At 34.3% G+C, this 14,127-nt stretch overlaps 1 protein-coding gene across 3 annotated transcripts in view; it reads right to left on the reverse strand.

Annotated features, from left to right (window-relative positions):
- Positions 1-14,127, reverse strand: part of CADM2 (cell adhesion molecule 2) — a 1,045,186-nt gene that overhangs the window by 292,658 nt on the left and 738,401 nt on the right. The gene's annotated exons all lie outside the window — the stretch shown is intronic.

Below are 14,127 nucleotides of genomic sequence, written 5' to 3' on the forward strand. Positions count from 1 at the left end.
ATGAATGCAACATGCATTTTATATGTACTTTCAATAATTTTATTGTCAGCTTATTCATTTTCCAGCCACTTTATTATTTCCCCTTAAATTACTTTTTTCTCTTTCTCAATTATATGTCCAAGTTAATTTTGGATCTGTCATGTATATTTATACAAACTACTGATGAAGCTGAGGCAGTTATATAATTTTAAAAGTAAACAAATCCTGTCTAATTTGTTTAAACCTCAGTAACATAAAATATATCTTAGTGTAGTCATCTCTACCAGTTTTAGAAGTGATAATATGATTGACATCTTAAAACTTACTGCCCAGATTCCAATCTATTTCAAGATGGCAGTTTCTTTTAAGGCTACAGAGACCTTTTCAACAAAAGCAGCATGACTCTATTCCTTCAAAATTTGTTTTGTATGTAAATCAGTACTAGTCAAAGTTTAATAAGTTTAATAATAGAATATATAAACTGATAATGCAATCTTCATTCCATTACGCTAAGTGGAAGTCAATGATAAATTGGATAATCTAGGACAAAATTGTGATGTTTACTTTTTGGGGAAAAGTTTTTGCAAAAAATCATTATGTAGTCTTTCAAAATTAGATCCTAAACATATATTCATTCTTGCAGCTACATATAGTTTATTTTGAATCACTGAGACTGATATATCTTTTAAGATTTTAGATTTTAATTTAAAATATAAAATATACTATCACTATTTTTGACTAGTAATTTACACATAAATTCAACAAATATTTTGGAAATGAATAGAAGGATAATTAAATGTGAATGAATTAATTTCTAGTTGCTACATTTTAAAAGAGAACAATTGCAGTTTATGAGGAATGCTTTCTTTCAGTGTATCTCTTACTAGGCTGTGCTTATATGTGTTTTCTTTTAAGGAATCTCCTTAAAAAATGAGTAGGACTTTTTAAAACTTGGCTTCTCCCAACTTGTCTGCTTTACCGAAAAAAAAAAAAAAAAAGGAGATGAGGTGATTTATGATGATTGAAATAGCTATAGAAGAAATATTCAGTAAACATATTTTGCTCTAACAAATATGGAGTCAAATTATCATGCTGAAGTCATCTCTTGGATATGCCAGATGTATTAAATAAGATTTGCATGTGAAAAATCCCAAAACTTTTGTTAACACTTTTCAAAAGGTTTATAAGGAGTTTTAAAATTTACCTATCTTTAACTACATAGCTATATTTCACCTAAATCTAAATTTATCCCCCAGTTTTATAAGGAAAAAACTATTTCATGCATGAAGAGTAACTTTTTATTTGCAGATAAACAAATTTCCACTTTTCAATGAGTCAAACATCAGATTACATAAAATATCTCTATTTTTAGGGGAAACCTTATCCTGATATACACAGGTATTAGCTCCCTATCACCCAGTTTCCATTTGAATATGCTATCACAAACTAGTTCACATGCCATTGTGAATATATTACTGGAATTCTCATACTCTGGTTAGGTAGCCAAGAGATTTGACCATCTTTCCCAAGATGACTTTTGGCTGAGATGGAAGATAGTTACTTTATGAACTAATTGGTAATTGTTCAAGCCAAACAGTATTCATGCCTTTTATCTAAATAGCATGTTTCTTAAGTGAACCCAATGCCCATCAGATGATTATCCCATCTTGAAGAAAACAGATTACATTGAGAAAATTTGGAATACTACTCTGACAGTAGGTAGCTTTTGTTTGGCCAGAATTGAAAAACACATAAGTAGTGAGTTAAATTAGCTTATGCCACACACATCAACATGCGTTGATGTCACTAAAATAATCTCATATTGAATTATACTCAAGAATCAAATGCAAAAGTAACTTTATTCTGCCGTGTTAAAAAAAAAACCAACAACAACTAGAATATACTTAATTAAGATGTGCAATCCCACTCCTGGGCATATATCCAGAGAAAACCATAATTCGAAAAGATACATGCACCCCAGTGTTCACTGCAGCACTATTTACAATAGCCAGGGCATGGAAGCAATCTAAATGTCCACTGGCAGAGGAACGGATAAAGAAGTTGTGGTACATATATACAATGGAATATTACTCAGCCATAAAAACAAAATAATGCCATTTGCAGAAATATGGATGGACCTAAAGATTGTCATAATGAGTGAAGTAGGTCAGACAGAGAAAGACAAATATCATACGATATCGCTTATATGTGGAATCTAAAAAAATGGTGCAAATGAACTTATTTACTGAACAGAAATAAATTCACAGATGTAGAAAACAATCTTATCGTTACCAGGATGGGAAAGAGGGGGGAGACAGATTGGGATTGACATATACACACTACTATATATAAAATAGATAACTAATAAGGACCTACTGTACAGCACATGGGACTCTACTCAATACTCTGCAATGACCTATATGGGAAAAGACTCTAAAAAGAGTGGATATATGTATATGTATAACTGATTCATTTTGCTGAGCAGCAGAAACTAACACAACATTGTAAATCAACTATCATCCAATAAAAATTTTAAAAAATTAAAAATTAAAAAAATTTTTAAAAAGATGTTATCTAATATTTTTCCAGTAATACAATTTACAATTTTCCTTCACTTCTACTTCTGTTCCACAATACAACATAAAGGTACTTTTCTATGGGCTGACAACAAGATAAGAACTGCCATTCTAGGTTTCTGCCTTTAGGTCTGCAGTGTTAATGACAATGAAGAGAAATGAAGAATAGTAAAGCATTTTAAACACTTTATAAATATTTAGACGCACTTATTTTATTCATGATTCAGTTTCAGGTTTTTTCTGCTAAATGTTTCAATTATATTCTTTTTTTTTTTTTTAAGTGTAAGTGATTTTTTAAAAAATTAATTAATTTATTTTTGGCTGTGGTGGGTCTTCGTTACTGCGTGGGGGCTTTCTCTAGTTGCAGCGAGTGGGGGCTACTCTTCATTGTGATGCGCGGGCTTCTTATTGTGATGGCTTCTCTTGTTGCAGAGAACAGGCTCTAGGTACGTGGGCTTCAGTGGTTGTGGTTCGTGGGCTCTAGAGTGCAGGCTCAGTAGTTGTGGCGCATGGGCTTAGTTGCTCCACAGCATGTGGGATCTTCTGGGATGAGGGCTCGAACCTGTTTCCCCTGCACTGGCAGGCAGATTCTTAACCACTGCGCCACCAGGGAAGTCCCTCAACTATATTCGTGAAAGGATTTTCTATTCTCTCAAATCTGTCTGATGTTACCACTACCAATTTCTCTCTGATGTTACCACTAAACACTCTAGGCCAATATTTCTCCCTGGACTAGTGCAATTTCCCGGACAATTCAACCTGTCTCTTGTCATCCACAGTGATCTCTTCTAATTTGTTCTTCATGAGCATCCAGTAATCTCTTTCAAAGTATAAACATGAGAATATTCTACCATCCCCATTCCTATTTACTTTTAAAACCCCTAAATGGCTCTCCATTGTTCTTAGAATAGAAACAAACAAATCAAAACAAACGAAAACCTCAAAACTCTGTAAAAGAAACCTCAAGGTACTGTGTGGGGTATTACATATAGAAGACTCCACCAAAAAACTGTTAGAACTAATGAAAACTTTCAGTAAAGTTGCAGTGTACAAAATCAATATACAAAAATCAGTTGAGGGCTTCCCTGGTGGCGCAGTGGTTAAGAATCTGCCTGCCAATGCAGGGGACACGGGTTCGAGCCCTGGTGTGGGAAGATCCCACATGCCGCGGAGCAACTAAGCCCGTGAGCCACAACCACTGAGCCTGCGCGTCTGGAGCCTGTGCTCCGCAACGGGAGAGGCCGCAACAGTGAGAGGCCCACGCACCGCGATGAAGAGTGGCCCCCGCTTGTCGCAACTGGAGAAAGCCCTCGCACAGAAACGAAGACCCAACACAGCCAAAAATAAATAAATAAATAAAGTTAAAAAAAAAAAAAATCAGTTGAGCTTCTATATACCAACAAACTATCAGAAAGAGAAATTAAGAAAACAATTCAATTTACAATTGCATCAAAAAGAATAAAATACTTAGGAATAAATTTAACCAAGTAGGTGAAAGGTCTGTACATTGCAAATTGTAAGACACTGATGAGAAATTGAAGAGGACACAAATAAAAGGAAAGATATTTTGTGATCATGGATTGGAAGAATTAATACTGTTAAAATGTCCATATTACCTGAGGCAATCTACAGATTCAATACAATCCATCTCAAAATTCCAATGGCATTTTTCTCAGAAATAGAACAAGCCATCCTAATCTCTGTATAGAACCACAAACGAACTTGAATAGCCAAATCAATCTTGAGAATGAAGAACAAAGCTGGAGTTATCATGTGTCCTGGTTTCAAAGTATATTACAAAGCTATAATAATCAAAACAGTATGGTATTGTCATTGAAATAAAAGAAAAAAGATGCATAGAAGAATGGAACAGAATGGAGACCCCAGAAATAAACTCATGCATATGCAATCAATTAATTTTTGACAAAGGAGCCAAGAATATACAACGGGAAAGGGCAGTCTCTTTAATAAATGGTGTTGGGAAAACTGGACAGTTACATGCAAAAGAATGAAACTGGACCCCTATCTTATACCATACACAAAAATCAACTCAAAATGGATTAAATACTTGAATGTAAGACCTGAAACCATAAAACTCCTGGAAGAAAACACAGGAGGTAAGCTCCTAGACACTGGTCTTAATAAAGATATTTTTGATTTGATATTCTTTCTCACTTTGACCCTGAATCCCATTGATTCCTCCACAGGAACTACAATTGGCTTTCTTTTAGTCTCCTGCTGTCATTCCCTTGACTTTGAACATTCTTCCCTTTTTTCTTTGTATACTTAGTTCTAACTAGCTTTTCAGCTCTCTCCTGATCATCACTTCCTCCAAGAAGTCTTCCCCACAACCTTCTTTTACTAGGGTAAATGTTGCTGCAATCAGATAACATTACACCATTGTACCATTGTTTCACAGTAGCAAATTTGCATTCCTTCGGGTGAATATTTGATTAATCTCTATATTTTATACTAAATGGCAATTACCAAGGTTCCCATTGATTTCACATTGCTAAATCCAATGGTAAATTCCCAGTTCTCATAGATCAAGAACACTTAACTCAGTTGAACACCACTGTCTTTTTGAAAATATTTTCTTCATTTATTTTCTCTTCTTCTTCTCTGAATCACTTGCATTTATCTCATTATGTGTGTGATCTCTTTAAGGGTTGAATACCTGAGAACTCAGTCCTGAGGTTTTTGTTTTCTACTCTCACTACACCCATGTCTTAGATGAGCTCATCCAATTTTATAGCTTTAAGTACTATCCATAGATAACAATTTCCAGATCTTTTATCTATGGTGTAGCACTTTCTCCTGAATTTCATATTCATATAGCCAATTTCTACTTGTCTTCTTTACTTGGATGCTGAAGAGGCATCTCCAACTTCACATATTTGAAACTGAATTCCCATTATTTTACCATGTTCCTCCCAAAGTCATCTCCATCTTGTAAATGTATCTGTCTTTTCAGTTTTTCAGGCAAAAACAAAAATAAATAAAACATGAAAATCATCATGCACTTCATCCTTTAGATCATGTCCCACTTCAGTCAGCAAATTCTACTAGATGTAATTTGCAAAGACCACTCTAATCACCTCCATTGCTATGACTCTAGTCCTGTTACTATGATCTGTCCCCTGACTTCTTGAAAACTCTTTGCAAGGGCAATCATTGCAGTCTATTTTCACCAGAGCATCCATACTGATCTTGCTACAATTATATCAGCACATGTCTCTCCTCTGCTCAAACTTCCAGTGGCTTTTCATCTCACTTGGAGCAAAACAAAAATCTTATGACTTGGGTCCTCATTCTCTCTATGACCTTCTATCTTATCTACTATTCTAAGCTCAGGTTTGGCTAGCCACACAGGACTGTTGAATGTTCCTTGAATAAGCTAAGTATCTTACTGGCTTAAGTCCTTTTCTCTTGCTGATTCCTCTTGGAATGCTTCTCCCAGATATCCACACGGCTTGGTCCCTCAACATCAATTCTCTCCTCAAATGTCCCCTTTTTCTGATCTCCCTGTTCAAAATTAGAACCACCTCTCTACTTTTCCAAGCATTCCTGTCTCACTCTTCTGCTTTATTGTTTCTTCAAAACACCTACCACATTGTAACACACTACAGTGTATAACTTACTTTTTTTTTCACTGATATATTTGCAGCCATCCCTGACAATGTTGAATGAAGGAATGAATAAATGAATGAATGAATGAGTGAATGAGTAAAAGCCCCATGAAGAAAAAATAAGGAGTATATATACCTTTTTTTCTCCCCATTATATCTTAGCACAGTAAAGACATTCAATAAAAATGTACCAAATTAAGGAACATACTTGGTTTACTCTCTTTCCAAGGATGTTTGGTAAGATAAAGCATAAAAGAAATATCATTACCGAATTTTTTTCCATGCACATAGATCATTGGCATGGGCTCAGAACAAGGGCACCTTTTATTCATTACTAAATATCAAGTTCCTGGCTCTGTGACTGTACCTTATTTATTTAATAAAGATTTACATCTAGATATTAGTTGGTTGTTTTAAAAGTACTTTCATATATTCTTTCGATCATTATTACTCTATGATGTAGGTAGTACTGATATGTTTACCCCTACTTTACTGCTATGAAGAGGAAATAAGTAGTAGACTAGATACTAAAACCCAGGTACTCTGATAACCTCCAAAGCCTTTAACATTATACTTTGCTACTGATAAATATGTTGTATTACGCTGCCAGGTCAAAGGATTTTTTTCCATTGAAAACATATAACCATCACTCTATCTGACTTGAAATATAAACTTGAATTTATTTTTAGTGTAATTTAGCTGTTAGCCTTATAGCACTTGTTTGCAAATGCCCCTAAATGTCTAACTGTTACACACTGATCACTGTACTTCTCCTTATTATAGACTTTTTCTGTTTAGGAACCTGTAAGAAGCCACAAACCTTGGGATTTTAATTACAGCCCCTCTAAACCTCCACACAGGAGCTGTAGAATAAGTAAATACCAATTTTATTAACATAATAGAATGACATGAACCAACTGAATGAATGGAGTCCCAGAAGATACTGCCTTTTGGATGAGATGTGCTTTAGATAAAATAAAAAGTACTATAATAATTTATTTATGATGGAATTGAGGACATAAACTTAAAGTAGCAATGTTTAGGGCTTCCCTGGTGGCGCAGTGGCTGAGAATCTGCCTGCCAATGCAGGGGACACGGGTTCGAGCCCTGGTCTGGGAAGATCCCACATGCCGCGGAGCAACTAGGCCCGTGAGCCACAATTGCTGAGCCTGCGCGTCTGGAGCCTGTGCTCCGCAACAAGAGAGGCCGCGATAGTGAGGCCCGTGCACCATGATGAAGAGTGGCCCCCGCTCGCCACAACTAGAGAAAGCCCTCGCACAGAAACGAAGACTCAACACAGCCATAAATAAATGAATAAAATTAAAAAACAAAAACAAAAAAAAACTTTAAAGTAGCAATGTTTAAAGTAATTTCTAATTGCTGTACAAAGCTGTACTCTGTTTTGGTGGCAAATGAGTTATGTTTATGCACATGTCCACAGGAAAGCTCAAGACTGTATTTGCATTTCAAGAAGAAAGGAGAGGGGAAAATGAAGCTTCATTAAATCAGGTAAAAAATAATATTCTTTCAGATTTGCAAATAGAGTATCTAGAGCTGTCTTTCCATCCTGACCCATACTAGTTTGTAATGTGTCACATGAAGAGGGACAGTTACACAGCAGCAAATACTGAGATACTCCACAGAGCAAATACAGTCAAAATCCCTGTACACTGAGAAATAAAAATCAGAAACCAGGTCAAATGAAGATGCAGTTTAAAAACAAGTAAAATTATCTACATTTTGACCCACTGACTCATCTTACAGTAAAATTTTCATGAAAATACTTTTTAACCCTGTTACCCTCTTCTGAGTAAAACATTTTATATTAGTTATGCTTAAATCTTTTCTAGACCATTACTCATCTGATTGAAAAACAAATTACCTCCTCACTTTCCCAGGAAGGAATAAGTGAGGTTAACATATGGTGAATGAATGAGAAACCCAGAAGAAAAAAGAATTAAAAAAAAAAGAATAAGAAACAACAAAAGTGTACTGGGAGAATATTTTTTTCACCAATATACTCAACAATGTAGGCCCAATTAATTTGTTCCTGATAACAACTCATTACAATTTTACTTTACTTCCATACCTAGCCCCAGTCCTACCTGGGTGGATGGGACCTAGGTAAATGCATTTAAACAAATGAATAAGATTAAATGAATTCTAACATTAATCAACCTGGTATCTTTAGAGGCTTTAATAGATTAAAAGTTTGAACTCAGTAGTCAGTATCTCAGACTTGGAATTGTTGCCCTGCCTCTTACTCATTTTGTTAACTTAAAGAAATTTCTTAACACTTTGCATCATTTTCCTCACTGTACAAAAGGATAATAATAGTCCCTATCTCAAATAGCTTTATGAGGACTAAATTAGAAAACATATATAAAATGTTTAGTGTAATGCCTGGCATATAGTAAACATTCAAGAAATATTAGCTGTTATAATTATTGTTATCTACTTTTTTAAAAGTTAGAAAAAGGTTACAGTAGTAACTTATATCTTTAAAACATTATTGTACCATCATATATAGCAACATCTTCAGCAATTTTCCTAGAGAAGTGAAATAAACTAGAACGTGGATTAATAAAGCAATCTTAATGCTCAACATCACTAATCATTAGAGAAACGCAAATCAAAACTACAAAGAGGTATCACCTCATACCAGTCAGAATGGCCATCATTTAAAAGTTCACAAATAACAAATGTTGGAGAGGGTGTGGAGAAAAGGAAACCCTCATACACTGTTGGTGGGAATGTAAACTGGTGCAGCCATTATGGAGAATAGTATGGAGGTTCCTCAAAAAACTAAAAATAGAGTTGCCATATGATCCTGCAATCCCACTCCTGGGCATATATCTGGAGAAAGCTCTAATTCAAAAAGATACATGCAGGTTCTTATTAGGCATCAGTTTTATACACATCAGTACCTAATAAGAACCTGCAGTATAAAAAAACAAACAAAACAACTAATACTAAACTTTCATTGGGTTATTTGTATGGAAACATGTTAATATAAATGTTTCAGACATTACATGAAATTTCTAAAAATCTTATATTTGTATTTGTATGGAAATATGTATGGAAATATGTTAATATAAATGTTTCAGACATTACATGAAATTTCTAAAAATCATATTTGTATTTGTATGGAAATATGTATGGAAATATGTTAATATAAATGTTTCAGACATTACATGAAATTTCTAAAAGAAAAAAAAAAAAAAAAAGATACATGCACCCCAGTGTTCATTGCAGAACTATTTACAATAGCCAAGACATGGAAACAACCTAAATGTCCACTGACAGATGAATGGATAAAGAAGATGTGGTGCACACAAACACACACACACACACACACAAATGGAATACTACTCAGCCATAAAGAAGAATGAAATAACGCCATTTGCAGCAACATGGATGAACCTAGACATTATCATACTAAGTGAAGTAAGAAAGAGAAAGACACATACCATATGATATCACTTATATGTGGAATCTAAAATATGGCACAAATGAACTTATCTACAAGACAGAAACAGACTCTCAGACATAGAGAACAGACTTGTGGCTGCCAAGGGGGAAGCGGGGTGGGGGAGAAATTGACTGGGAGTTTCGGATCAGCAGATGCAAACTACTGTATATAGAATGAAAAAACAACAAGGTCCTACTGTATAGCACAGGGAACTATATTCAATATCCATAATGGAAAACCATAAACCATAATGGAAAAGAATATGAAAAAGAATGTATATATATGTATAACTGAATCACTTTGCTATACAGTGGGAATTAACACAACATTGTAAATCAACTATACTTCAATAAAAGAAATTAAAAAAAAAAAAGAAAACAATCTTAATCTTCTAAAAGGTACCACCTCAGGGCCTTTCACCTAGAACACTTAGTGAATATGTTATAGAAACACACCATGCTTTTAAATTTCCTTACATATTTCTATCATTCCCAACATATTTCCTCAGATCAGCCTAATGTGGGATAACAAACATAAGCTCCCATAATTGTCTCAAGTTATTTTCGATGAAGATTTTATAGCTATTATGCAAGAGTTTGAATAATTCCTTACATTTTTAAAATTAAAATCCAAACATAGCTTCAAGAAAAGGAGTTAAGGGATGTGTTCCACAAAAGTTATATATAGCCCTATTCCTCAATTTCTTCACTGATAATAAAAGCAAGTAATTTTTACATTTTAAGTATTATATAAACCTCTATATGACACAGTTTTTGTAATTTTTCTCTTTCTTTTGATACTGAGTTGAAATTCTTTAATGATACTATTTATATACTTTGGATTTTAATATTTAAATGTGAAGAAAGAAAAAATACATATATCTAGTGGATCCTTCACATTAAATTGTATGTGTTTATTTTAATGTTAGAATAAATGTAAACATACGAATGCCACCATGAAGATGAAATACAGTTCATACTCACAGAAAAGTTTTAGTTCTGGGACTTGTCTTTAACTACATGGTTTTTCATTTTATTTTCTACAGACATTATTTAAATAATAGTAATGATGATAATAACAATAATAATAGATAAAATTTACTGAGTGTTTACTATGTGCCATCCCTTGGGTTAATATCCTTTTATACATTATCACATATAAATGTCACTACAGCTGAATGTTGAGTGAACATAATCAAATTATCCAGGTGTTCAAATCAAGTAAGTTGAAAAACCAGGATTTGATCCATGCAGTTCTGACTACAGAATGGAGCTTCTTAATATACAGTGTATATTATGTAGTATAAATTGAAACATAGATGCCCCACTTAAGATAAAATCTCAGAATAGTTTGAAGCAATGCCTCAATTTCAATCTCTTATGTGCCTTTCAATTCACCTTTAAAAGATGTAATGTGGGGCTTCCCTGGTGGCGCAGTGGTTGGGAATCTGCCTGCTAGTGCAGGGGACACGGGTTCGGGCCCTGGTCTGGGAGGATCCCACACGCCGCGGAGCAACTGGGCCCATGAGCCACAACTACTGAGCCTGCGCGTCTGGAGCTTGTGCTCTGCAACAAGAGAGGCCGTGATGGTGAGAGGCCCGCGCACCGCGATGAAGAGTGGCCCCCACTTGCCGCAACTAGAGAAAGCCCTCGCACAGAAACGAAGACCCAACACAGCCAAAAATAATAAATAAATAAATAAATAAAATTAAAAAAAAAAAAAAAAGATGTAATGTGATGGGAAACCTGGTAAATTTCATATTTTGGTTGAACAGCAGACTTTTTATATTTATACCTAAATAAATAATTTATTTAATAATATTATGTATGACTATTACTTAAATACAGTAAACTGAAATAGTGATTCTTCTCATACCACATATATCTCAGTTTAGACTGCTGAGTGTCCTGCATTATCTTTAAATTCTTATATAATGTCAGAATAATTGTGTTAATTTTTATTTGAGCACTAAATTATGATTATCTGATTGAAAGGAATAGCTAAAGGCTGGTATTCTAGAAATGGCATAAAATGTTATCCCTATTATAGTTGTCAAATTTTGAATAAAAAATAAAGCCTACAAATCAGATTGAACAATAAAAATAAATTTACTGCATTAAAACTATTTAGAAATTGTGTATGATTCTGTAACAATATTAATCAGTAAGATACATTTAGTCTATATATTTGTAATAGAGTGAAATAAAATCACTTTATACAAAGAAATTTTAGGAATACTCTAGGTTACCTTTTTCTCTATCTCTAAGTGGCAAAGCATTGATGATCTTATTGATATCTGAATGTAGGATAGATTATAGAGTGTAGATATATGAATTCACTGTGTTATATGAAGGTAGGGTAGATTGTAGAGTGTTGAGAATTCAATCAGAAGACAAGTTAGAACTATTCCAGGCAAGCTCTGAGGAATGAGTGATTTGAAGAAGAGGGATCCATGGAAATGCTTCTATTCCCATAGTAAAATTAGGACATAATTAGGACAATAATTTTATTCCCATAAAATTAGGACAATTTGATAATTGACTGGTTAGGGTGCCATTAAGATGGAGGAGTTAAAGATATTCCCAATCTTTTAAACTAAGAAATTAGGTAAATATTTGTTCAAGAGAAGACATAACAAACCCTGAGAGCTCAAATTTACAAAGAAAAATAAGAGTTTCGGTTTTTAATATTCAGTTAGAAATGTTCAGCAGGGTGCCGGGAACATCAGATACGAGCTTAATAGTAAGAGCAAGTCTAGAAAAGTCATAACTGAAATGAACTCAGAAAAGTTTAGAAAAAGAAAACAATTATATTAATCAGTTCTCTTTTTGATTACAAGCAAGAGAAACCTATCTAGAAAGCTTAATGAAAAGACAGCTGTGTCAGAGACCCAAAGGGCAAGGATATAACAGAACCTTCTATTAGAACAAGGGACTTAAACACCATGAGGGCACCCTCTTAACCTCTTACTCTTTTACATTCCTGCTCATTCTTCTCTTATTTCTCAGTCTTAATTCATCTTCCTACTCAGTCTACATACGAAATTCACAGCCACAAAGTGTAACAAAATTTATTTCCCATCTCTCCTCCTTCCTGTTGCTCCTTTCTCACTTCTCAGTTTTAAGTTTCTAGGGGAGGAATTTGATCGAATCATTTGTCTTTCTCTTAACATTCAGTAACGGTGAGGGAGGTTCGCTGTGGGTACTCAATAATGCACAAAGTGGCTGCTTATAAAATTCTGTAGGAAGTGAAGGTCATCTCTCAAAAAAGGAAGTGGAGAGCTGCAACACTGTGAGAAGTGATCTCTTTAGGGGTCAAAGATTAACCTGAATGGAACCTATATTCCAGAACAAGATAGAAGAGGAGAGGGAAAGAAGGAGGCAAAGAGGAGTTAAAAGAAAATGAAACCTGTAACAGAGACACTGAAACAAGGGAAGTGGAAAATCAAAAGAAACATTATATTCAGCAGAAAAATGAGTAATTTGAGGTTTGGGGAACCACCATTTCATTTGACAACTAAAGAATAATTGGCAAACTTCAGAATGACAGTTTCTACAAAATAAGGAATGAGTTACTACATGATTTGATGAAATTCAAATAGTACATGTTTATATACTGCCCTTGGACACTGGTATAATAATCAATATTTTAAAAAAAAGAGAGGAAGAAAATTAGGGTAATTTTCTATGCCATTACTAGTAACTGCTAACTAACTCCTAGAGAATCCTTTTAATCTAACCACTCACAAATTGTTTAAGAGTTTAATAATTTTACTGGGAAGGTAATGTCAAATTTACCAGTCTATGGTTTCTCAAATGTAATCCTTTCTCCTTAACAAATATCACAGCACATACCTCTCTCCAATATTGCAGAAGTTCCCCACATTTGCATGATTCCGTAAGAATAAATGAATGAGCTGTTATCCTCTACAAAACTTCCCTGGGTTCCCTGGGATGTACTTTATTTGGGCCAGGAGAATAGTATTTTTAAGCAATCTGCTCTTATATTATCTTGGGTTTTATTTTCCTCTTACCACAGTTTTTTTTTTTTTTTTTCTTCCTGTTTGAAGACCATTTGCCTTGACATAGAAATTGGACAATAAAAGCATTGGGTACTTCTCCCTATTGTCTACATAATATACATCTGTCTCAGTCATTAGAAATAAAATTTCAATTTCTACTTGAGGCATAGTTCATTTTAGAAAGTGTCATTTCTTATCTCTATAACACCTTGTAGATGCAAAAATACAGGCATAGGGTGAACTGTGTCCTAAAGCCCCCTGCAGGCTTGTACACAAGCGAAAAAAAAGAGATTCAAATAAAATGGATAGGTGTGGAACAACAGGGATGGCAACGTGGGCGTCCTAAATCGGACACATAAGCATGTTTGTATCGCAAAATCCTAGCCAGCTTGAGTCCTGATGTGACTGTGCAGACACCTATAATATAATGTACGGCTGGATTCCTTCAGT

Source organism: Balaenoptera ricei, chromosome 4 (genome assembly GCF_028023285.1).
Source record: "Balaenoptera ricei isolate mBalRic1 chromosome 4, mBalRic1.hap2, whole genome shotgun sequence".
Taxonomy (NCBI): Eukaryota; Metazoa; Chordata; class Mammalia; order Artiodactyla; family Balaenopteridae; genus Balaenoptera; species Balaenoptera ricei.